Raw genomic sequence first — 26,167 nt, forward strand, 5'->3', positions numbered from 1 at the left:
TCAGCTCCTGCCTGGAGCAAACATCCTTCCTGGCAGGGAACAGGTCCTGAGGCTCTAGCTCCAGCTTTTCCCCTCTGTGACCAGCCAGCTGGTTGGCTGGTCTCAGGCTGAGAGATGGAAGAGGGAGCTGGTGGGTTAACCTCAACACCCTGCAAGCCAGCCCGCCTCTGCCTTCTGCTCCTCACTCTCCTTGGCTTGTTGCTTCCCACCACAGTTTTCTCACTTGAAAGTGAGGGGGAAATCTCAGTTCCCGTCTCCGGGGGAGTTTGTCTGATCCAGTGAAATAAGCACACATACAGCAGCCATTCAGCAGTAGGTGGCCGTTATTATACCAATTAACAACATGCTGTGGGGTGAGGCCTGCAGCGTGGTGGCACTTGGGACGCTGAGGAGCTCCTCACACTCTGGGACAGCATTAGCAGTCCCTCATCCCTGAGCTGCGCTCTGAGATTCTTCACTTCCTTGCTTTGTTTGTTCATTCATTGATCCAACAGAGCCAGGCACTGTTCTAAGAGGCATCATGAACAAAAGAGATGAAATGGAGCTGACATTCTAGTAGGGGAGAGCCATCATAATAAACCAGAGAGGAGTAAAGAATGCCCAGTGTTACTGGTCTAAGTGTTGGAAATAGACGCAGGGTAGTTGTGGTGTGGGGGTCCCTCCTGGGGTGATATCCCCGTAGCCTCCCGAGATTTCACATTCTGCCTGTGGTTCTAGATCCCAGTCCTGTACCCTGCCCAGGGGGCTGGGATGGCCTCATGGGGCTTGCTCTGCCTCAGATGTCTTTGAGAAAGTGGTTTTCCCAGCTGAAATGTGGGAATTTTCACTCAGGTTCTCCCAGGACTTTGGATTGCTCGTTCTCAGGGCTGCTGTTACAGGGGCCAACTGGGGCAAGTCCTGGCCATGTGTTCTTGCACTGACTCCTCTTGGTGACCCTGTGAGGTAGGTTCTTTAGTCCCATTTTACAGACAAGGAAAGGGAGACTGAGTGAAGATGAGTCAGTTGCCCACGGACACACAGGAGATCTGTGGCTGAGTCAGGATTTGAACCCAGGCCCTGGGGTCCCAGAGCACACATCCTAAACCGTTCTGTTTTAGTGTAGATGGATGTTTCTGTTTTTCCAGGCATCAAAAGAAGCCATGTGTTCTGCTCAAAGAAACAGATGCTCAGGAAGCACCTACTATGTGTCTGGGTGGTGCTGGGTACTGTGGGAGGGTGTGGCTGAGAAGAATGCACGGATTGGCCTGAGAAGTGATGGCATTTACTCTTTCCTCCGGGGCAGGGGGGGGGGGCGCGGCAGGGGGAGGGGGTGGGTAAGGTTAGCTCCATATTAGGGATGGGGAGGTAGAGGCCCAGGGAGGTTCCACAGATCGCAAGGTTACACAGCCCTGTATAATCTGACACCACTTGCTCTGCCTGTCACCAACCAGAGCTGTCTCATGCCAGCTTCACCCTCCACCCTCATTTTGTACTTGGACTAATTGAAGCCCAAAGAACAATTCAGTGGGCTTGATTCCGAATTGGAAAGAGGATGGGCCTTTTGCATAATTTTGGAAATGGCTGCCTTTCCACAGCAGAATTGCTTTTGAGATGCCACTGATTGTCAGGGTAGAAGACCAGAGAAACTGTAGCAGGCAGGGAGGACCTGTGGGTTGGGCCTGGGGCAGGCAGCTGTGTCAAGGGCTCCTCACCGGACTGACACCAGGGCCATAGGGTTTCTTGGCATGGGGCAGGAGGCGGTGGGCAGGCAAGCCGTTTAAAAGAAAATGTTTCCAGAGCTGGCCTATCCCCACCATTAGCAAACAGTCCTTAAACAGCAAGGAAGTGCTGTGGTCCGTTTTGTGGTTCACAAAACGGTGAGCTGGTGATCAGACCTATTTATTTAAACCCAGAGTCGAGGAGGCTAAAGACTTCAGCTCTGAGCGGGCACGCCGCCTCGCAGTAGCAGGGGAGCCTAATCTTCAGGGTTTTCTTCCCATTTACGGGTTTTTTGTTGTTGTTGTATATTTGTAAAATGAGGCTTCTGCTGGCAAAAGCAGGTCTTAGCGAGTGCGGCAGCTCTTTCAAGACCTAATAAGGCCCCAAAGGAGGGTGTGTTCCGGCAACACTTTCCTTCCCTCCGGGGGCGGCCCGATTCGGCTTGCCTCCTGCACTCTGGGCACCTTATACCATCTATCTTGCTTCCCATTAACAGAATTACTGCCATTACTTCTGCAAGGATGAGATGGGCCCTTTGGAACGGCCTTGGGGACCAAGGCAGGAGCAGCTGCCATGAAGTTTTGCTTAGAGGGGAAAGGAAAGAAAAAGAAAAACCAAACTCTCACAAATGGATGGTTCCTGGGGTCTTAAGAGCCTGGGCCCAGGAGGAGAGGGGGGTCGGGGCAAGTCCAGCCCTGCTTCCCGCTCACATTCCCAGGCAAGTGCCTGATGCCTTTCAGGGGAGGGTGGACCACACAAGTGATGGGGCCTGGGGTTGTCAATCTGGGATCCTACCTGGAGACCCCTCTGTCAGGGAGCAAAGAAGGTGGGGCCGCAGGTTAGAAAGAGTGTTTTTGCCTTGGCTTGAACTGCTTCAGGACTTCGGGAATGATTTCCTGAGGGGCAGCTGGGGGTGGCTTGGGTGAGCCTAGTCTCTCTCTCCTCACTGGTGAGGGAGAGACCATGAGCTCTATGCCCTTTGAGTCTCCTTGGTTGGCTCTTGATACCTGGCTTTGGGGGTGAGGTCAAGGCCCACAGAAGCCATAGGGTCAGCGTAACAGTGGGAGGGAAAGCTGAAGGGAAAGCAAGAGGAATCAAAAAGCAACAATTACTTCCTGTCCCATATGGAAGCATCCCCTGACTCTCCAGTGACTCAGGGCAGGTAGGGGGCCTGTGTGTCACTGGGGTGTGTTCAGAGGGGGATGTCCTGAGTCTAAACCTCCACCCCATGCCCAGCCAATGCCAATTCTCTTAACAGGGTGTTATTCTTTGTATGGAACTATCCACTATCTTTTTAAAAACAGCTTCCCCTCTTATTGCTATGACTCCTTTTTTCATCAGAGCATCCATCAGGGGTTTACATATGTGAGCATCAGCTAGTGTTCACCTTTAAACAGCTCCATTTTATAAGTGAGTCCCAGGCTCAGAGAAGTGACTTGTGTAAGGTCACACAGCAACGATTTGAACCCAGATCCATCTCCCTGTACCAGTTGCTGCTCTGGTACCTATAAGGATCTGCAGGGGATAGCCAGGTGGAGAGGGCATGCTGGTGGGAGCACTGGGAGGTGTGAAGCAGGGGTTGCAGGAAACCAGAAGAGGCTCTCTGGAGCCAATGTGGTCAATGACAGGTGTTACCTGAGATTGGGGTCAGACAGGTAAGGAGGCCTTGGATACTGAGCTCTGGAGTGATGACTTTATCTGGAAGCTTTAAAGGCTGATACAGGAGGGGCTGTGTTTCTGGTGGCATGTGTGGATAATGGTTTGATGAGGTGGTGGTAAACCTGGGAGGCTGGTGGGGAGGCGCCAGTGTGGACAACAAACTGTCTCCGAGCGGTTCAGCTGTCTGAGGCCACAGTTCCACCAGGAACGGCCTTTGGCTCCATGCCCCACCCCCCAACCACCCCACCCCACCCCAGCCCTTCCTGCTGGCTGTCTCGCGGGAGGCTCCTCACCTCTAAACCCCAGCCTCCCTCACAGCTTTCTTGTGAAAAGCAAGGCCAACGCCTAAGACTTGCTGGGGACAATGTGAGAATAAATGATAAAATATGTAAAGCTTGCAGGCTGCTTTGGGAAGGGGGGAAAGGTGCCATGGATGTGTTATTTCCCCTAAATCCGATTTCTGTTTGTCATTTCTTTCCTCCCTGTCAGAGAAGCTGTTTTGATTCCTGGGGATGAAAGAAGTCAGAGTTAATGGGAGTGCTGACGCCAGGCCTCTTCAAGGTGTCTGTTGCCGGAATACATTCATTTCCCCATTTCCAGGCCATCTCACTTATCTGCAGGAGCCTTGGTTCTGATACACTTCCCAGGGATTGAATTGTGTTGTCACTGTGATTGAGTTTTGATACTCCCTTGATTGACTGATTGATTGATGGATGGATTGATCTGGTGAAGTCAGAAGCAAAGCTGTGAAAATGACTGGCTCTGAGTTCTAACGTATGTCTGTGGCACATTGTGTATGCGGGGTGGGAGTGGGGGGGTCAGAGCTTTCCCCACCCGCGGGAGTCGGCCTCTCTGGCAGCTGGTGTTAGCCACGCAGTGAGGGGGGCTCACAGCCTCAGGTTGGGCATGCAGCAGTGTGGCGTCATAGATGTGCCCCGCGGATAAGCCGGCTGTTCCCAGGATCTGTCCAGGTGAAGTTTTCCACAGAGGCAAGATTCTTGGGAGGGTGAGCCCAGGCTAGCCCAGGAACTTCTGTGCACCCTCCCGTAGAGCCCAGTGGTTCTAAAGCAGATGGGGTTTTGCCTGCCATTAAGGAATTCAGCCCCCTGCCCACCACAGGGCGTAGCACCTGCTGGGGATGCAGCCTGAATATTTTTATGTTAAATGGACAGATGTAGATAAGGAGATAAATGTGTCCCATACTGGCTGGGTGACTTCATGTATCTGGGGTCTCATTTTTATCATCACCAGAACCTCTATTTCAACTGGGGAGATTGAGATTCAGAGAAGTGAGGACTGTGGCCAAGACACCCAGCAGAGAAGCCTCAGGGCTGGTCTGCACATGTGTGTGACCTTCCACTCTCATTAGAGCACTGGTTCCTCTGCCTGGCCTTTCCTTCTAGTCACTAAGATCCCCCAGGGCTGGACATGGCCTGTCCAGACCAGATCTGCACTTCGGCTCCCACATCAGGGCTGGCCCCTCCTCCAAAGCCCCCCCCCCCCCGCCCCTCCTCTCAGTGCTGGGTGAAGATGAGACAGGTGTAACCCGGTGTGCCAGGCACACCCTAGGCACTTTGGCCAGGGTTTCCCAGCAAGTAAAGTGAAGGAGCCCAGATTCCAATTCAGGAAGGACAATTACCTGCTGCCTGGAGAGCAGGTGGCTGTGACCCATTATCATGGGCATAATGTTGGAAGCAGAGCCACTCCACTCTGAGAAAGCATGGGGCCTGCCAGGGTTGGGCAGGGTCGGGGGGCAGCCTCTTGGCTCCCCAGGAAATGTGAGGCCAGATCAGGCCCCAAACCCACTCAGTCCCCATGAAGCCACCCCAGTCCATCTCTGGCTTCAGTTGCTCCACCTGTGCAGTGTGGGAGTCAGGAAGACCCAGCCTCCCCAGGTGCTGAGAATGTGCCGAGCAGTTTGCTACACAGTCTGAATTAACTGTCTGGTGACCGTGGGAAGCCAGGCCTCCTTACCTGCACAGCCTGACCACCTCCTCTGCTACATTACCCTCCAGCACTTACTGCCGCCCCACGTCTGTATCTATCTCTCGACTGCCTGACCCCTCCAGGGGGACGAGATAGAACCTCCTCTGCCTTGTGCCTCAGACAGCGCTTGGCTTTGTGAGCCTCTGAGGGAATGTTTGATGAATGACGATGGGGTGAAAAGGAAACGGAGGCCCGCAGAGCCACACGACAATGACAGGTAGAGCCCTGGCTTGTGCTGTGCCGCCTGGGGCCTCTCTCACCCACTAGCTCTCAGCTGGTCCCCACATTGTCCCCGCAGGTTCACACCGCCCAAAGAAACTTCCAGTCTGCGCCTGTGGCTTTGGAACAGCTCTGAAAAAGCATGTCCTGTGACTGCTCAAGGAATCTGGGCCTTTCGCCCAGAAAAGAGTGTGTTTCCTGGCTTCCTGAGAACTGGGGCCCACCCTGCCCCTGGCCCAGGCGTACAGAAGGGGAGGGCGGGAGAGATGGACTCCAGCCCAGAAAGCGACAGCGTCAGACCTTATCGCCTGAGGTTAGCTGCCCTGTGCCCAAGACTGTCCCAGTGAGGACACTCCAGCATGGCCACTACCCTGAGCTCTCAGGCAAAAGTTTCCCCAGGGTCTGGGGCATTCTCTGGAGGGGGATTTGCACGCTTGAGTTACTGGAAAAGAAGCACACCTCACACTCCGGCAGAGTTTTCTCCCCTGGATGGCCCTTCTGGCACACCCCACTGCTTACCACGTGGCAGACGTGGGTGCAATGTTCACGGAGTGCGGGACGACCCGCTTCCGATGGGTCATCAGGCTGCCCGGGCCAGATGTTTCACAAGCTCCTCTGGGGCCCTGGCACCGGACTGTTCCCTGTGAGGCTGGGTGTGGGTTTACAAGGTGTCCTTGAAGAGAGCTGGAGTCACCCAGCCCATGATGTCTTACATTGAGTAATTTCACGATTTGGTTTCCTTTTCAAGAGTGGGGCTGTGCTTTTCTCTTTTCCTTTGTGTTTTCTTTTCCCGGTGACCCTCACTGACTGGCCTGGAATGCATCTTCCCTGGGGCGGGGAGATCACCCACTTCTCAGAGGGGATTAACTGGAAGTACCTACAAGTTTAACTAGAATATCCTGGGCAAATTTCTGAGAGGGAGAGAACCTTTTTCATACACATAGGAGAGTGGGGGAGGCCAGCCTCACGTCTCCTCAGCCAGGACTGGGGAAAAAAAAAAACCTGGCAGGGCACCGTGGCTGGAGTTTGCTGGTTTCTGAATGCCAGATCCAGGCCAGGCCCAGGGCTAAGTGAGATTCTCACCTGTCCATCAAGAAATGAGAAAATTGGGGCAGCTCCTGTGGCCCAGGGGTTTAGCGCCACCTTCATCCCGGGGTGTGATCCTGGAGTCCTGGGATCGAGTCCTGCATAGGGCTCCCTGCATGGAGCCTGCTTCTCCCTCTGCCTCTCTCTCTCTCTCTCTCTCTCTCTCTCTCTCTCTGTCATTAATAAATAAATAAAATCTTTAGAAAAGAAAAGAAAAAATAAAAGAAATGAGAAAATTGAAAGGCGGGCCTGGTGTCAGCTACTTTCTTATGTCAGGTGTCCTCTTTTATGCAGGATGGTGATTATAGATGGAAATTTTACTGTGGATGCCAGAAAAAGTTGGCAGCTTTATATCCATCTTCAGAATTTAAGAGAAACGTTATAGGCCTGTGAAATCCCCAGACCTGGAAAGCATTGGTTTACTTCCTCTGCAGCCTGAGAAACACAAATTGAGCCTGGAGCCTTCGATGAAGTCTGCAGAGCCTGGGGAACCTGGGAAGATGGCGGCATGTGTTCTCTGGCCAAGCTCGGGTGGGGTGGGAGTGTTTTCATTTCCTAGAGCCACAATAACAGGTCACCACAGACCCAGTGGCTTATAGTGACATAGGTTCACTGTCTCACAGTCCTGGGGCCAGAAGTATAAAATCAAGGTGTGGGCAAGATTGGTTCCTTCTGGAGGCTCCAAGGGGAGGGTGTGCTACATGTCTCTCCTCACTTCTGGTTCCCAGCAAGGCTTGGTGTCCCTTGGTGGGTAGACGCAGGACTCCACTCTGCCTCTGGCGTCACATGGCCTTCTGGCTGTGTCTTAGACACCAGTTATTGGACTGAGGTCACACTGATGCCAGGTGATCTCATCTTCACTTGATTACTTCTATGCACAGCCTATTCCCAGATAAGGCCACATTCCCAGGGTCCAGGTAGACATGAGTTTGGTGGGGACCCTGGTACAGGGACCTGAGTGGGGAGGAGGAAGGGTTATCCACATTGGGCATGGCCAAGTGTTAGTGCTTTGGAGTGTCTGCAGCTATTTGAGTTGAAACAGGGTTCCAAGGGGGACTGCTGTGACTCCCTGTGATTGCAGGGCCCAGGCAGCCCCAGGGTCCCTGCTGACATCCCTACGAGAGGAGACAGATGCACACAAGGACCCAGGTCCAGGGAGGGAGGCTGTCACCACAGCCAGGGCCAGGTCGTGACTGGACTCAGGGTTGGGGACCTAGCCACCCTCCACTCTGACTCCAGAGTCTGTGTTCTGTATCCTAGACTTGTGTATATCCTTTAATGCAGGTGCCAAAGATGAGTGGATCAGCTCATTGGAGCTTTTTGAAAGATAGTCCATCAGCATTTAGTCTTTTGGTGGCACTGGCAAGGACCCTCAGAGGCCCAAGACCCTCAGTGCTCTGCACAAGTCCCCAGCCCTGGCTGTGCTCCTTTGGCCTGGAGTGTGGCCCCTTCCAGTAATGACAGGGCCCGCCATTCTGGACAGTTCTGCCAGTTCGGCCTCGCCTGCTCTGTGGATTAAGGGCTGCCTGCCTGTGTGGCAGGAAGGAAGGATCTAGGCTCTTCTCTTCCTCCAGGGACCCTTATCTATTTTGGCAAAAAGGCTCTGTGGTCAGACATTTCTGGGTTAGTATCCCAGCCCTGATACCTCCTAGCGAGGGATCTTGCTCAAGCAAGTCCAAGGCCTCTCTGAGCTCCGTGGCTCCCCTCCTGTGAAATCAGAGTAATGATTCCAGCCCCAAAAGATGAGGGGATGGCTGCGTGGCTTTGAGGTTGTAACACCCATCTGTGAAATCCTTCAGGTATCTAGTATGGAGCCTGTTGCACAGTAGGTGTTCAATAAATACAAGCCAGATAAGAGAGAGTATCTTGGAGCCTGGAGTATAAACTTCATGGAACTCTTGAGACATGGTCCCAGTGTAGTCCCTTGAGAGGGAGGTTCTGTAGGCATTTCCTTCCTTCCTTGTGTGTGGGCACAGTTAACCTGAGCTGACCAGGGCAGACATGGGAGGTCAGGTACGATGCAGGTAGCATCAGCAGAAGAAAGGTGCTGCTGAACCATGTCTGGGTCTTTGATTCCTCCCGTGATGCATTCAGTAACATTATATCTGGGCTTGGCACTGTGGGAGGCAGAGTGGTACGCAGAAGAGCACTGGAGGGGGAGTCTGGCTTTGCAGCGCTTGCCAGCCCTGTGTGCAGATGCTTATGACCCCTCATCGGTGCTGCTGACCCTCTCTCTCTGCTGCAGACCTGAGGCCACTGCAGTTGTTTGGGCCTCTGTCCTACAACTGATGCTGGGCTTGCCGGTCTTTAGGACTCTGCACCTGCTGTACCCCCTGCCTGGCGTGCCCTCCCCCTGCTCCCCTGTTCAGAGCAGCTTCCTGTTCTGAGATAGGACAGACAGACTGCACATCCCTTTTCCTGTGTTTCCACACCCCGGTTGTAAAAACAGCTGGGTTGTAGGTGCTGGTTTGAGACTCCTGTCTCTGAACGAGGAGCTCCATTGAGGACAGAGGCTGGTCCTAGTGTGTGTTTGAAAATTGAGTCAACAAACAATTGAATATCCTTGGACACATCGCTTCCCTGCTCTAGTCCTCAGTTTTCTGTCTTTGAGATTTAGGATGTGGGCTAGTGGGTTCTTTGGGGGCCTTTCTGAAGTTTCTGGTGAGACATGCACTCTTAAATGAGTGGATTGAGAGTTTCTCCTTCTCCAGCAACTGCGCATGTGTGCAAGATGGCCACTGATGCAACAATATGCACAGAGCATGGGGAATTTTCTGGATGCTCAGCACAGTGTTCTCAGTTAAGGGATTCCGGTGTCTTTGAAAAGACAGGCCTGAGGCAGCCTTGATGGAGTTATTTTAGCTGCAGCTGGGCCAGCTTTCTCCAACCTGTCTGTCTACAGGAGTCCTCCTCTGGCTTGTGGAGGGAGGAATGTGTGCACTTGCTGCACATGACTCTCTCTGTACTTCTATGTCTGGCCAGGGCTTCTCCTGAGGATACATGTAACGGGTTCTCCTGGGGCCAGTCCCCGCTTCCTATGTTCCAGGCTGGTGCCGGAATTCACACCTCTACCTGTTTCTACCAGCTCTGCAGACTTGTGCCTCTCTGAACCTCAGTCTCCTGATCTGCAAAATGGAGGTAATAATTCCTCGTGGGAATGAACAAGTGTGCCCAGATCTGTGGCACAGTGTGTGGCCTGGGGCAGGAGCACAGGATATCATAGCTGTTCTTCTTGGCATGAGTATTCCTTACTCTAGAGAGATCGGGGCAAAACAGATCAGCAGTCTACTTGCTTAAGCCAAAAAAATGTTGTCTGAAGAATTTTGCTTTGGAAGACAGGTTTTGGGTCAGAACCTTATTCCCTCAGGAATTTCATGGTTGAGCATCCAGGCCTATTTTATAAGCTTGGTGACCACCCAAGCCTTTGAGCCTTCCCAGGTCAGGCTTTTCGGGAATCTCTTCCACAGCTGGGCTACTTTTCGTGTCAGTAGCACCATTTCCACAGAGCGGGCTCTGTCTGGCTATGAATAGATGGTTTTTCCCTCTTTCTTGGACGCCTGAATGGCAGTCTCTCTCCTGCGGTCCCAGAGGCCAACCTGTGTGTAAAACTCCAAAATGGACATCAGAGCGGGGCCGTCCATTCCTGCTCCGACTCCCGGTGCTCAAAGAGGTGGGTCATTGGCTGCAGTGACCTGGGAGCCTCCCCAGGGCCTAGGCTGTGGCTATCAAGGCTGCTCAGCCAACAGAAGTCACAGAAAAGCCAGGAGCTTAGAGTGGCTTCCAGAGTCTTCAGAAACAGGCTTGTTGGCATCCAAGCCCCAGATGCAAAGCCTCTGACGGTAGGATGGGCACTGGAGATCAGCTTGCAGCAGGCTAGAGGGCCTTATGGTTGAGAATGTGGGCTCTGGAACTGCACCACCTCGCTCGAGGTCCCAGCCCTTCCTCCAGCGCAGCGGGCCTGACCTTTGCATGCCTCGGTTTTCCCCTTCTGTATGTAGAGATGATAATGTAATGTGAGGGATGAGGAGACTGACATCACCTAAGTGCATTAGAACAAGGCTTGACATGTAGTAAATAAACACGGGTAAACCGAAGCCCAGAGAGGGAAGGGACCTGTCTGTGGTCACCCAGCAAGTCACTGGGGCAGCCAGGCTGAAGCTCATGACTTCTGGTCTCATGGACATGTCCCTCCTCCCCCTTCACCCTCAGACTTTTTCAAAAAGTCTGCCTTTTGCAGAGGAAATCGCGTGACCCTTCAGCCCGCAAAAATTCAGACTGCACAGAATTTCGGAAACTTCTTTGGGCTGGCTGGGGCTCGCTGCTGCAATTCTGTATGGCTGCAAGTTCTTTTTTCTCCCTTTTTTTCTTTTAAAGCTCCAGAGGGTTCCTCCTTTCCTGTCTCCTCAAATAGAAGAAGTAAGCTTTGGGTAAAGGAGTACAAAGACTTAGATCTCTACTGTGTGTCCCCGAACCAAGCTCTCCTCACTCCCGGGCCACAGTTTCTCCATCTGTGAAATGAAAAGGTTTCCTCTCTTGACAGGTGGACAGCCCCCACCTGCCAGCCTGTGATGGCTCCGAGGACAAGTGAGCTGGGAGGTGCCACCCCAGTGCCACAGTGTTGACAGTCATGTGAGCACTGACTAAGCAAAAGCTGGTGACGCATCCTTCTAGGAAGTGAGGTGAAACCTGCCAGAAATGCCACCCACTTCCGCCCACCTCCTACTTTCAAAGGTTACTTGAATCATCAGAGTGGCTTGCATTATTCTCACTCTCCTGTTTCAGCAGAATACTCCTCAGCCCCTTGGGATTGAGCCCAGGGTGTCCAGGAGCATCACATCTGCGGGCCTCTAGGGTGTCAGAACTGGGGGACTCGGTGGCTTCCTGATCTTTGATCTCCTGATTACAAGCCCTGCACGCTGCCAGCCTAGGGTCAGCCCTCTGAACTCAGTTTTCCTCATCTATGAAATGGGTGGATGAGCCCTGCCCAGCAGGGTAAGATAGCAAGTTCAGTATAGCTGGATTGGGGCCTCCACAAGTATTCCAAGAGGAGTACTTGGCCAAGCCAGGAAGCCTGGAGACAGATGCTGGTCCATGGGGTCCAACAGCATCCTGACTGCAGCTCTCCCAGACTTTTGATGGGCAGCCTGGGGCCCAGCAGGGGTGGGCCTGGGGCAAGGTGGCCGTGGAGCCAAGACTCGCAGCCAGGTTGCTAGACCGGGGATTGGGGGGGTGGTGTTGCCTCACCCCCTATTCCTCCTTCTCTGTGTTTGGGCTCGCTCTGAGGTCAGCCCTGGCGCCATCAGGGGCCCAGCCTGGCTGGGCCTGGGATCTCAGAGATGAGTGCCTTGCTGGACCTAGAGCAGGAGGTAGGGGGATTCAGGGCTGAGCCCTACCTTGCTACCCCCAGACAGGGGCCTTGGGCAATTCCCACCCCTCAGCTCCCATCTCAAAAGTGCTGCTCTGCCCACCTCTGCAGGTTGTCATGTGGCTTCACAAGGTGGTATAGGCATAAATCCTCTGTAGACACTCAAGAACTGTCCAGATGGGAAGAATTTAACATTTGTCATCTCCTGGGGCATTTGTGTGTTCCTTTCTCTCAGACAGTGTAGGCTTTGGCCCATGAGAGCCAGGGGATAAGCGAATATTGAATGAATAGGTGACAAAAGTTATTTATTAAGCTCCTGGTACATATCAAGCCCCACACAGGGTGTTTTCCATAAGATGCTCTAACTGTCACAATGGCCCTGGGAATTTAAGCATGTCCCCATTTTATAGATGATAAAACTGAGGCTTGAACTTACCTAAGGTCACATGCTGGTGATTGAAGAAGCTAGGATTCACACCTGACTCTGAAGTTCATGTGGCCCATAGTGGCCCATGAGGTCACCCCCTTCCAGGTGTGCTGGGAAGTGTTTAACAAACAGGTCCCTGGGAAGAGGTGGAGAGAGGGACTTGTCCAAAACCCTGACTTGGAGTATTTGCCAAATTCCATGTGTAAATCTTCCTCCCGTGTTTGATTTCAAGCAGCCAGTGTGATACCAACTGTCACAGAATTCCTGAGAATGTATCGAGCAGCCCTCCTGAGCCAATAGTGGCTCCAGTGCACCTCTGCACCCTCCCCTTTCCAAGCCCAAAGAAGGCCAAAGAGTTAGCAGTGGCCTGGCCTGGGACAACAGACTGGAACCAAGCAAATGGCTTGGGTGGGGATACATATGCCTCTGGACACATCCCCAGCCCTGTCCCACCGGAGCCCCTGGAACCCCTTGGGGTCCTGATATCCCACAGAGACTGGGGCAGGATAGATGAGACCCAGAGATACACCTGCAGGATGATGACTGGAATATTAAGGCCTGCCAGCCCCACTGTGTGCAATATTCCTGCCAGGCCTGGAGCAGAGCCCTGTAAACGCCAGGATATAATGGACAATAAAAGTCGCCAGAAAATAGAGAGTCTCCTAGGACCACCGGAATTCCTGCCACACGCTGCCTGCTGGAACCATGAGTCCTGTGATCATGAGGCACGATCGTCGTGTAAATATATAGGGTCTCTCACTAGCCGCAGGCCAAGATTTATTTTATTGAGACAGTTGGGGGAGGGGTATGGCTCAGGATCATCATCCTGGTAACTTTGTGAACTGCTTTGCCATCACTTCCCAGCTTCTGAGAGAATGCCACAGGAGCCAGTGTAGCCTCTCCCATCCTTCTGGAAGGTGGCATCCCTCAGAGGCCTTGGGTGCCTCCTGCCACCTCCACAGGTCCAAGGGCCTGGTCAGCCATGAGACAAGGGATCTCCCGGCCTTATTGTGAATAGTTGGTCTACAGAGTGGGCTGCCAGAGATGAACAGAAAGTTGCTGTTCAATGAGCACTTTTTATGATGATAATGGTAGTCATAATAGTAGCTGTGGCCATGTTTATTGAGCTCTTGTGTGTAGGTGGGTCCTGATAGTCCTAGGCTGGTATTTTGCATGCAAGTTCTCACTGTTAAGAGGTGGGTCCTACCTGGCCCCCTGTTTACAGAAGAGGGAACAACAAAGAGGAGACTTGGGAACTAGCCTGAGCTCGTGTGGCCACACAGAGACAGCATGGGATTTGAACTCTGGGCTCTTTGACTCCAGAGCCTGTGGTGGTCTGCCCCTCCACGTCTGTATCACCTGGCCATCTGGTCCCAGGGGGACCAAGTGCCACCACCTCCCAGAAAGCCCCCTTGATAAGCTCAAGTTAGAAGCAGTGATCCCTTTTGTGATTTTGCAACATAAAGAAGCAGTTTGCTCTGGTGCCCCCTCCGCCACATCTGCTTTTTCCCTGAGGGCAGGAACCTGGTCTGGACCCTGCAGAGGATGTCCAGGTGAACGAGGACTCAGGCCTGCATTTTCATTGAGGGTCTGCCTCTCTCCAGCTGGGATGCCTCTGACAAGTCACATGACCTCTGAGCCTAAGTCTTCTTGGCTGTCAAATGGATGCTCTGTCTGTCCCGTAGGGCTGCTTTGAGTGCACATGCTACCAACACTCCCAAGGGATCTAGCCCAGCACCCAGTCCCACCAGGCGGTACTCTGTGTGTGATACCCACCCCACGCATACATACCTCGCCTCCACGGTTTTATCTGAGAGCCGGTAGGCATTTGAGACATGCCCCCATATGCCATGGCTTGTTGTGAATGGGGAGGGTAGTGTTCAGGGGGTTTCTGAAAGTCTCCTAAAGCCAGAGTTTCCCCTTGGCAATTCCAGGCCCAGAACGCGCATGTCCCTGAGCTCAGCTGCAGGGCACCAGCACGTCCTCCATCAGCCTCCTACAGAACGTCAGCACAGAAGAGGACCCCTGACTGTGGAGCCACCCCACCATGCTGTAGGTGGGGAACTGAGGCCCAGACATAGGCTGTGATTTCCCGACAACCAAGCAGTGAGAGTCCCTGAGGGGCCTTGAGACACCCCCTCCCTGCCCCCCAGCTGCCAGCCACCTGGCCACATGCCACAGCTCAGAGCAGAGATCACCTGCAGCATTTACAGAAGGCCTTGCACTTCCCAGGCCCTGCTTGGGTCAGCGAGGGGTCTGGAGGGTCAGGGGGAACACAACGCAGGAATGTACAGGGCCTGCTGTGGTGTGGACTCCAGAAGCCATGGTTGCATGCTGGCCAGTCGCTCTACACCAGGTGGCAGGACTGGATGGAGAAGTGGAGCTCAGCCTCGTGGAGGTGGTGCCAGGGGTGCGTGGTGGCTCAGGAGGCCCTGAGAGCCCTGCAGCTGACAGAGGGGCAGGTGTGCCTGTCTGTGCCCCTCTGCACTGCTCTGCCCTCTCATCCATGTCCCAGGTGGACAGGTGGGCAGTGACCAGCAATGAATGTGAGTGTGGAGGGTGTGGAGGTGGAGCAGAGCTTAGTTACACTCCGGAAATGTCTTGCCACCTCAGGCCCGGGAGGAAGAGGAAGGCTCCATAGGGTGGGCTTCCCCAGGCTGAATCTGTTTTCCCAGGGTGCTGGGCTATGTCCCGAGAGGCAAGAGCACACTAGCCCCTAGAGGTGCACCAGAAATGGAAGAAAAACAATGTTTAGAGAGAAGGTGCCCAGCTTGGGGTCCTGACCCAGCCAGTCTGGAGCTTCCTCTGTGAGTCAGGGCTGATGACACCTATCTAGCCGGGTCATGGAGGATAGTCCTTGAGGAGTGCTGCACGCACTAGGGCCTGGGTGCAGGGAGTCCACCCTGCAGGCCTGGGGAAGGCTGGCTTGGGCCAAGCAGCGGCCACCCAGGGGGTCAGCACCTGGCATATGCCTGACAGTTGGGCCCAGCCGGCAGGGAAGGTATGCTGGCAGGTGGCCGAGCCACAATGCCAGAATCTGGCTCGGTGTGTCCTCTGGGGCCTCAGCTGCCATATGCCTCTGTCAGTCCTAGAGGTCCAGCTGCAGATGGGACGTGGGGCGGTGTGGGGGGGGGGGGTTGCCTAGGGTAGAGGTGGCTCTTGTTCTGGAGGAGGAGGCAGGTGTTGGCCACAGGAGTGCTTTTCAGAGACCAAGGGCTGGGGCTGGCCTGGAGCCTTCCTGACTTCCTCCCATAATCGCACGGGTCCACAGGCCTCCTCATCTTTGATCCCATTGTGTCCTCTACCAGAGTTCCTTTCCCCTCTGCTCCTAAACCTGCCTATCCATGTAGGCTGTCTCAGACTCTGCATATTGTAAGAAGCTGTCCCTGACTTGCCTGGCCCAAAGTGAGAATCCAGCAGTCCTCTTCCTGGGGTCACTTTCCATGTTCTTTTCTGGTTTCTGGATCTGTTTCTGTATTGGGGAGTTCTGTGTTGCTATAGAGCGAGGGGGTTTTGTCTGAGTCATCTCATGGTTACTGGCCATCAGCCCAGGCCCTGCCCAAAGACAGCTGGGAAGACGTATGGAAGGAGGGAAGGCAGGGATATCCTGAGTCCTGGTTCCTGGATCCGTGGTCTTGTTTGGAGAGTATGGGGCCTGAATAAGGATGTAGTAACAATCAACAGTAACTCCATGGCTTGGGTGTCTGTCATGTGCCTGGCCAATGGCTAAGTACTTCTGATTCATGTGTCAGTCCTGTCCTGCAGCCCAGGGTGATAGCATGGGGGCACAGGCAGGGGCCTGTGGGACATGGCAGGGGCCAGCTCGCTGGGACATGGCAGGGCCAAGACTTGAACCCAGGGCTGCTGCCTACCAAACCTCTCATCTGTCAGGCAACAAATATTTTTGGAATAGCTTAAAAGGAAGAGATTAGAAAGGGTGAGGCTTTTAAAGGGACAGCAAGAACTTTTCTACCTCTTGGCCCTAGCAGGGACCCCAGTAGGGATAGGTGGGGATGGAGTACAAGGGACAAATGAAAGATACCTTGTTGCTCCCAAAGTCCAGGCTGGTTTAATCCTGTTGTCTACTGTCACTGTGCCTGGTTCCAGGTTGGGGGTGAGGGGTTCATAAAGAGCCTGAAGAGCAAACCCCTTTGCCTGAGCCAATGTGGGGTATGGAGTAGGCTAGGGAAGCTGGGTCCTGGCCAGACGGGCTACTGGTGTGCTCACGGCCCTTGTCTTGCAACCTCAGTCTCCTGGAAGGTAAAATGGGGGAGCAGGACTGAGCAACCCCAGAGTGGGTTCTGACCTCTTTCTGAGCCTGCTGGTTTGGGGCACACCTGTGTTTTCTCCTAGGCTGGTGGCTGCTGCCATCAGTTCCAGTGTCTGGTGAGCCTAGGGCTCCCTGGTGGCTATGACAAGTTCCATTAACCACAGGTGGCAGCGGGGCTATTTTTGAAGCAGCCTGTGGTGGGGGAGTTTCCTTTTGGCACTGACTGAGGATGGGAACCTTGGGCAGGGGAAGTCCCGCACAGAGACAGGGCTGGCGCCTCTTCCTTCACCCGCCCTGGCATGGAGAGGCCACCCAGGTCCCCAGAGGCCCCTGCACCACGCACCCACCCTCTACCCTGAGCTGAGCAGCCCTTCTCCCAAGCTACTCAGGAGCCACTTTGCAAGGTAATGGCTACTGCCCTATCTCCGGCTGTGGGGAACCCCTCACTTTCCTGCCGCCTGGGGCTGCCACCTTTGCCCTGATGATGTGCCTGGCAAATGGCAGGGAAGCAGGCATGAGAGACTCCTGGGGTCTGGGCTCTTGGGGCACCTGACCTGGCTGTTCCCCCTGCCACTGCTGCTGCTCACTTGATCATCTGCCTGCCAGGAGCTGCCAGTGGGTTCGTGCCATCAGCCTGCGGTGACCTTTGTTGCCGCCCAGGTTCACACTGAGTGATCATGGGCTTTGTGATAAGGGAAGCAGAAAAAGCAGGTTTTTTTTCCTCTGGGGTAAATTTTGACTGCCTGGGCTCGTTTCTGATAGTTGAGCAGTAAGTTTCCTGCAGAGATTCTCCCACCAGGAATAGCTATACCTGGGATGATGTCATTCTCCTGGGGCCCAGGGCAAACTTTTTATGAGTGTTGAGGCCAGGGGCAACCCTACTGGGTTTCATCCTTCCATCATTGGTTGTCAGGGCTGCAGCCATGGTCTGAGACAGGATATGGGGGTAGAGGGATTTCTCTATGAAACTATCTGTTCCCTGGGGCCCCTGGAATGAGCTGGCCTGGGGACCCCAGCTTCTCTTTCCTGGCCTCCGGCATTTATACACTGGATGAACAGCCATTCACCTGGCCCTCCCTTTGTGACCTGCTGGGGTGCTTTGGTCTCCACCTTCAAGGAAATCTCTACTTGGGGAGAGAAAAATGTGAGCAGGTGGTGACAACATGGGGACAAATGCTGTGGAGCTGGGAATACCTGACTGGGGAAGTCCTGGAGGACTGCTTGGAGGAGATTCCTTGGGTTGGGCTCTGAAGGAGCCAGGTTTGCCTGGACGTATTTCATTCCAGGGAGGGGGAGTAGAGTCTACTAAGGCCTTGAGGAGAGAATGAGTTCATTTATCTGAAGGGTATGGTCCTTGGAATGGTGGGGCTGCCTAAAGGGTCTGAAGCTCCTCAGCACAGTGAGATCCCAGCCTCCTCCAGCTCCAATCTCCAAGGATTGCCCCAAGCAAATGAGATTAAAACACAGACTTTGGAGAGAGTTAGATCTGGGTTCAGACACAGGGCTTGCCATCTACTAGAGCCAGGGCCTTGGTGGGTCACTTATCTGTGCTTTGGTTTCTCCTTCCGTAAAATGGGGTCGTTGCAGACATCATGGCAGGGATGAGCCGAGGTGCTGCATTAACCCCTTGGCACAGCAAAGTGCTGGATATATATCTTCCTTTTCAGAGTGGTTGGGATGAGGCATGGCCTTCTGGCCTTCACTGGGTCCCTGAGCCAAAGGCTTTTCCGCACAGAAACCAATTGTTTCGTTGCTCTTTTTTTTAATCGAGATTTTATTTATTTGAGAGAGAGTGCACACGTGTGTGAGTGTGTGTGGGGGGCTGTGTGCAGAGGGAGAGGGAGAAGCAGGCTCCCCGCTGAGCAGGGAACCTGATGGTGGGGGCTTGATCCGAGGACCCCAGGATCATGACCTGAACCAAAGGCAGACACCTAACCAACTGAACCCCCCAGGCGCCCCTTCATTGCTCTTTTAACTGAAAGATGAGATGTTTACAGCTCCTACATTTTTATTTTTTTCTTCCAAAATTGAGTTTTATTATCTGAGCAGTTGGAAATGAAAGGTGACTAGGAACCTTCTCAATTTTATTTTATTTTATTTTTTTAAGATTTTATTTATTCATTCATGAGAGACACAGAGGCAGAGACACAGGCAGAGGGAGAAGCAGGCTCCATGCAGCGAGCCCGACGTGGGACTCTATCCTGGGCCTCCAGGATCATGCCCTGGGCTGAAGGCGGCGCTAAGCCGCTGAGCCACCTGGGCTGCCCGCTTCTCAATTTTAAAAAGGCTCTGGGCAGCCCTGCAGTAGGAGGGGAGGTCTGTTTGAAATGGCTTAGTGATTTCTGCCCGAGCTGGGATTGTGGAAACCCTGCACATGAAGGCACACGATGCTTGCTTGGGGCTTCAGGTGCCTGGGAGGAACCACCGACCCCCTACACCAACCAGTCAGTTAATGCAGCCAGCTCCCCCCACCCCCACCCCCGCCAGGCCCTGGGCAAGACACTGCTGGTTTAGAGATGACTGCAGAGATATGCTCCTGCTTGAAAGGCCAGCAGAGGAGGAAGAGAGGGTGATCAAGGAAGCAGTTGCTGCCCAAACTGTGGACTTCAGGAAGAACCCTGCTGTGGGGACACCAGCAGATGGAGAAGAGGGGCCTGGGTACTGCCTGCCTGCCCCTGCACGCCCACTCTTTGGGGTCTATTTCTTCTTTATGGATGGAGACACCCCAGGCGGGACTTGACCAAGACCTCACAGGAATGTTTAGCTTGAGCAGGACCCAGGATCTGTTCCTGAAGTGTGGGTGCTATATTGCCTGTGACAATCCTAGGACTCACGATGGGGTGTGCAGTTGGGAAGGGGAGGTCCCTCTGTTCGGGGGCCTGGGGTGTGGTGGAAGAGTTGGGAAATGCAGGAGGGCAGGCCCATGCCAGCAGGGCAGAATTTAGAATGCGTTGTGCAGCCGTGTAGGCCTTGTCCTGGAGAGTGTTGGCTGGGGAGCAACAGATTGGGATTTGTGTGTTCAGGATGGTGGGGCACCCTTCCTGTTATAAGGTGGTGGTTGGGTTATCAGGCAGGAGATCTGAGTTCTGCAGGCCCACCCTGTGAAGATGGGGCTGGTCATGATCCTACTGGTCCTGAAACTGAGGAATCAGAATAGCATGTGTGGCTTTGTGAGTGGGGAGTGAGAAGACAGAGGACCAGTCAGGAAACCAGACACTGTCTGTGGCTCATCCCCTGTGGCTCCCAGGCGCCCGTGACTCTGGCCTGAGATCTGGCTGCTTCCTGTCAAATGATGAATGGGTAAAGTCTGCTTATCCCAAGATGAGAAGAGAAGTGGGGCCAGGGTGTGGGCAAGGGCACAGCAGCCAGAGCCAAACCTCTGGGCCAGAATTCATTCACTCACTCACTCACTCATTCATTCATTCATTTTCATTCACTCTTCCAAGGCAGTATGGACTAGGGGAGTCAGACAGACTTGGTTTCAAGTGTCATTTCTGCCTGTTGCCTGCTGTGTGACCTTGGGCCTGTCACTTAACCAGTCTGAACTTTCATATCCTCTTCTACACAATGTGGATTATAGCAGCCCCCACCTAGGGTGGCCATAAAGGGAACAAGGTATATACAAGGCCTGGGGTGTACCTGGTGCATACGCAGAGTGCATGGTCCATTAGTGGCAGGCTGTCACCACGTCCTCCCCACCAGCCAGGCTGTGTGGGTAGGACATTCCTTCTGGTCCCACTCCCAGTCCTGGTCCTGGGACATGGAGTCAGTGGAGTTTCTTTAGGTGTTCACAGCCTTGCTGGTCTGGGACGCAGGTTTGTTTTTGGTTTTTTTTGTTTTGTTTTTTAGTCAAATTTATTTATTTATTTATTTATTTATTTATTTATTTATTTATTTATTTATTTATTTATTTAATGATAGTCACACAGAGAGAGAGAGAGAGGCAGAGACATAGGCAGAGGGAGAACAGGCTCCATGCACCGGGAGCCCGACATGAGATTCAATCCCGGGTCTCCAGGATCGCGCCCTGGGCCAAAGGCAGGTGCTAAACCGCTGCGCCACCCAGGGATCCCCTGGGACGCAGGTTTAAATGGCAGTGTTCTCTGTGATATATGGACTCTGGCAAGTCATGTTTCTCCTCAGAGCCTGTGTCCTCATCTGCAAAATGGGAGTGACGGTGCCTCCTGGGCTTCTTGGGAGATACTCAGATCACTTAGCTCAGGGGAGATGCTTGATGTGGATGTTGTCTGAGGCTGAAACTGGCACAGCCTTGACCCCACCAGCAGCCAGACCCCATGTCCCTGCTGGGCCTCAGATCTCCCATGTGGGAAGGGGTCTGAAGGGGCATGTTGGGCATTGCTGCCTGTGACACCTCTCCTCTCTGGGCTGGCTGAAGGCTTCCAGCAGTAGGCATCTATCCCAGGCTTCTGCTACCAGGGGCCTGCTGGACAAACGGAAATAGTCCCTGGTGCCCACACCAGTATTGGCTTACTTATTCAGGGTGGGGGAAGAGAACTGTGAATGGAAGGTGTAAAGTCACGGAGCTAGTTTCCTGCTTTGGGAAAACAAGTCAGAAAGCTGTTCACTCCACTGGAAGGGGCCTTCCTCAGGGAAACTGGTATGGGATGCAGCATCCAGTGGAAGCAGGCCAGGGAGACACCTTCCTCCATTGACAGGCCAAGAACGTGGCTAGGCTCAAAGCCTTGTGGCCATCAGGAGAACTTACATGCAGACGTCTAGTAAAGGACAGGCAGGGCATGCTGTTTCCACCTCAGGGTTTGGGAACAAAGTGAGACATAAATAAACACACAGTATATGAATGCACCACCACGAGACCCCCAACATACAGATCTTCACATGCATAGACCCCCCCAAACCCACCCCAAGCCAGGTCTTTGCCCTGAACCTTCCTGGGGTTTCAAGACTTGAGTCATCTTTCTTTTTTTAAAGATCTTACTTATTAAGGATAGAGAGCAAGCCAGCATGAGGGGCAGAGGGAGAGGGAGAAGCAGACTCCTTGCTGAGCAAGGAGCCTGATTCAGGGCTCGATCCCAGGACCCTGGGAACATGACCTGAGCCGAAGGCAGATACTTAACCAACTGAAACCTGCACATGAGCCACCCAGACATCCCTTGAGTCATCTTTCATGGGGAGGGTAAGGGCCTCATGGACTGTTAGCTTCTACAAGGTGTATCATTTGGCAGTAGGGAAAGGAGGACATGATTCCTCTAGATAAAGTTTCCAGAAATTGCGAGGCAAGGGCCAGGTGACAGTCTTGGTCAGAAAGGCCACTGCAGAAACCTCATTGCCCAGCCCAGCCCAGGAACTGGTCCCTTCCAGGGAGTGCTTGGATAAAACCCAAGCCCCGAATTAGTAAGAGCTTTATCTGATGGCCAAGCTGGGCAGGGTGGGGGGTAGTATAAGGGGGCTTTGAAAAAGTAGCCATAGTCCGCTTAAGTGATCACGGTATCTGTTCCAGACCTGTCCCAAAGAGGACATGCAGGAGGCAGACAGAGCATGATCTGGGGACCAATAGCCCCAGCTGTGTCGCTTACCAGCTGTATGACCCTGGGCAAGGCCTCACCCTTCTCTGAGCACCAGTTCTCATGTCTGCCACATAGAAAGGATCACTTCTCTGTTGCCCAGTGAGGGTTAGTGCTAATGACAGAGTCTCAGAGGACCGACCCATGTGTCAGGCTCTGCTGTAAGGAGTTTACATCTGTAAACACATTCAGTCCTCTCAGTGACCCTAAGAGGAATATCTTACTATTAGCCCCACTTTTGAGATAAGGAAACCGAGTCATTCTATGGTTTAATGAAGTCAGGCCAGGATTTGAACCTAGGCAACTGGGCCCCCCAGCAGGCCTTGCTTAACCCTTAGGCAAATCCTGATCTCATCCTTGGGCACCTGGTAGACACTCACTTTGGGAACCTGGACTGGGAGCTGCGCTATGCATCTGCAGAGCCCTTGCTCCGTGCAGAAGAAAGGCCTTCAGTGTGGCCTGTGGCTGGATTTCACATTCCATGCATGTTTGGCCTCTGACCTGGGCTTGGCAGGCTGGGCCTCATTGTTCTGCAACTTGGCAGGACCTGCCAGGGACAGGCAGCTAGCTAGCTCCCTGTGTCACCCAGAGATGCCTACATGTGCTGAAGGGCTTTCCCGTCACTCTGCATCTGTCAGTCTCAGTCTCTCCCTTGATCTTTCTGCATCTACACTCTCTAGAAAGCCGTTTGGGGCAGGAATCTCCAGTAGAGGGGTGAGGTTTCCACCTAGGTAGAGACAAACAGAATGTAAAGTCTCTGGAATGCAGCACTCCTAGAGAGCAGGAGGCAGTGGCTGTTCCCAGGAGGGGCTTTGGAGTCATTGAGAGCAAATCCCCTGTGCAGCTTATCAGCCATGTGACCATGAGCTTCTCATCTATAAAATGGGTCTACCAACAGCCCTAGGATGCATGGGAAAGATCTGGCTCACTGGAAAGGTACAGAGAGCCTGCATTGCCTTCCTCCCAACCATCCCCCCTTCCACCTCCCTCCCCGCCCCATTCCACCCCTTCTCTCTTCCCCTTCCTTCCTCCTGCCTCTACCTCCCCACCCTTCCCCTCCCTGTATCCTTCCCCTTTGTAGTGTCCCTCTCTGACACTTGGGAGGGTGTGACTTGCAGAATCCTCCTTGGCTTCTTTCCTAGAACAAAGGCCCCTCTTCCTCACTGGGGAGGAGGACAGGGCACAGCCCTTTTTCCATTAGGTTCTAGATAGAGCAGCTCTTAGGAACAGTAATTTACCAAAGCTCCAGGGGGTTGGCAGAAAAGGTACCATGGACAGCGAGCTGCATCACCCTGTGCTGTCCCAAAGGGCACAGACTCTGGGGGCTCCTATCCATGGGGCCCCTGTGGTGGGAAATGGTCCCTTGTGGCCCTCCAGCCTTGGGATCACCCCTGCCCACTCAGCACAGGTCCTGTTTCTGGGGAGAGGGGCTTGTTCAATGGAGAGATGATGTAGGAAGTTCTCAACCTTGTATATAAGGAAGGAAGATGATGAATTGCCACTAGGAAGATGATGAATTTGCCACTAGTAGTCTATGAGGAGTGCAGTGTAGTCATTTGGGGCAAAGATACCACCGTGGGTTTGATTGAGTCCTGGCTCCACTGCCATGGATCTGGGCAAATCTCTTAACCTCCTTGTGCCTTAGTTTTCTCTTTTGTAAACTGGGATAATAGTAGACTCTGTCCCCTGAGAGATAGGATCTGTGAAATGAGATGAAGTGTATAGAGCAAGGCCTAGCATAATAAAGGCACACAACTTTTGACATCATTATTATTACTGTTGTTTCTGATGAGGCCAGGGACCCCTTGGCAGTGCTCTGGGAGCCTTGTGAGAGGCCTGGGGTGGGCTCCTGTGCCTCTGGGTGCACATTGGGAGGGTGCCATTAATATGATGCCCCACAGGGCAAGAGGGATGACCTTGGCCGATACCTGCTAAGCCTCCGCCCAGTGTGACTTGCCCAGGCTCCCAGCTGGTGAGTGACAAGGCCAAGAGGCAAACCCAGGCCCACTGGCCCTGAAAGGCTGGGGTGAGCTTAGATGAGGGGAGGGAAATCCAGAGACACACATGCCATGGTCAGCTATCCATGTGATGTCTGTCGGCAAGTGAGCCGGTACCTGTGTGGGTCTGGCCTCTAGGCCGTTTTGGCACCTTCAGAGATAAAGACAGACCTTCTTGCTGAAGACAGTTCTTCTCCAGCCTTTCCCTGGGAGTCTTCCTAAGGGCAGAGGATGGTGAACATGTCACCCCCCTGTCTGGGGGTACAGCCCGAAGCAGCTGCAGAGCCTGCAGGAGTCTCCGGTTTTATCTTAAAATGCATGCGCATTTTACATTCTATTCCCTCCGAATCTGGTTTATTGCTGCACACATGTCCCCTCTGAGTAACAGAGCTGCCTCGGGAAGCTGCTCGTGTCTGTCTATCCTGGGGCTTTTCCTCCTGGTCCTCACTGTGTCACCCTGGGGTTGTGCTCTCCATTGTGGAAGCTGGGGCACAAGCTGAGGGGGCCATGGTTCCATATGCATTCCAGGAAGCCTCAGTGGCCCACGTGGAGGAGGGCTCAGTGAGCAGGGCATAGGCACCGGGAGACCCAGGGGCCCAGGTGGGAGGTGAGTCCCGCACCAGGACAGAGTCAGGGGCATGAGGGTGGAGAGAGGCCTCAGACACAATCCCACCATGCCCTCCACCTGCCACCGATTCAAGATGAGAAAAAGAGCTCTATAACATAAAATGCCACGTTTGTGGGTCCATGTGGGCTCAGTCTTGGCAGCTTCACACACAGGACAGCATGGGCCACACTTGGCAGGACACAGCCCTCACCCTGCACACGCTCCCTGTTGTGGAGGGCTTCCCTGCCAGCCTGAGTTGGGAGCCATCTGCTCCATGGGGCCTCGCTTTCAGCTGTCTACCTGGAGTGCTGGAGAGTGGCATTACCCTGAAGCAGCTGATGAAAGGTGTGTGAGGGAGGAGCTGGGCCTGTCCTAAGGGCACAGAGAAAGAATGGGCGCTGGACCCTAGGAGGCCCGTATGCAGGTTCTAGAAAGGCTTGGGGTCCCTTTGAGGGCAGACCTAGGGAGGCAGAGCTGGAGACTCAAACTCTGGGGTCATTTAGGGTTTGGTGGACATCCTCTGATCAAAAGGCATCACAGATATCCCTGAGCCTGGGAGGGCTGAATGCCACCCACTGTAGCTGGAAAAACCTACAGTGGAGAGGAAGGAAGAGATTCCTTTCCCAGTGCCCAGACACCCCTGTGTTAGTGTGTGTGTGGGGGACAATGGGGTCTACTTGGGAGGTGTGTGCCATGGAGCTGGCTGAGCCCCTGGACCAGGGTTAGGCTTTCAGTTTGGCTGGTCGGTGTAGATGATCAGCTTAAAGAATGAAAGAAACAGAGTCTGTCTAGGGAGAAAGTGATGTCTTAGGTTGGTTCTCCAGAAGCAGACCCTGGGAGTGAGGAAACTGTAAAGGAGTGGGGGAGTGCCTTGGTACCAGAGGCAGTCTTCTGCTAGGGAGGCTGGCAGAGGCTGCCGGTGACACAAGGGGTGGCAGTGGTACTGGGAATGATTCCTAGATGACATTTAGCTCTGGCCTAGGCACAGAGTGGATGCTTAATCAGGGATGGCTGCCATGGTTACCATGGCAACTGGTGACCAACATCCCTGACTCTCCTAGGGGCCTCTGATGCAGCAGCCCAAACCCTAAATGGGACTGCTCACTTGTACAGAGGGCTCTGCGCCTGCCTGGAGGTCTACGCCACACTCAGGGGGACCTATGGCCTTGGCCTTCCCTGCGTTTGGTGCACCAGGGCCCAGCAAGGATGGAGGTGTTGGGTCCTTCCTGCAGCTGCTGCATGCAGTCTCCTGACTACCCAATCTGGGTTTTTGTGGGGGTGATAATGGGTACAGGGCTTTGTAATTCCCC

General features: G+C 53.6%; 1 protein-coding gene across 4 annotated transcripts in view; it reads left to right on the forward strand.

Annotated features, from left to right (window-relative positions):
- The window catches only part of NEK6 (NIMA related kinase 6), an 83,617-nt gene that overhangs the window by 12,027 nt on the left and 45,423 nt on the right, over window positions 1-26,167 (forward strand). Inside the window, exon 2 of one of the 4 annotated variants that reach the window (XM_041724302.1) lies at window positions 9,695-9,786. The exons of 2 other annotated variants lie outside the window; for them this stretch is intronic. The gene's annotated coding sequence lies outside the window, so the exon portion shown is untranslated. Of the gene's footprint in view, window positions 1-9,673; window positions 9,787-26,167 lie in introns of all 4 variants that reach the window. One more of the 4 variants, XM_041724301.1, reaches the window with a different exon arrangement.

This window comes from Vulpes lagopus, chromosome 12 (assembly GCF_018345385.1).
Source record: "Vulpes lagopus strain Blue_001 chromosome 12, ASM1834538v1, whole genome shotgun sequence".
Classification (NCBI taxonomy): Eukaryota; Metazoa; Chordata; class Mammalia; order Carnivora; family Canidae; genus Vulpes; species Vulpes lagopus.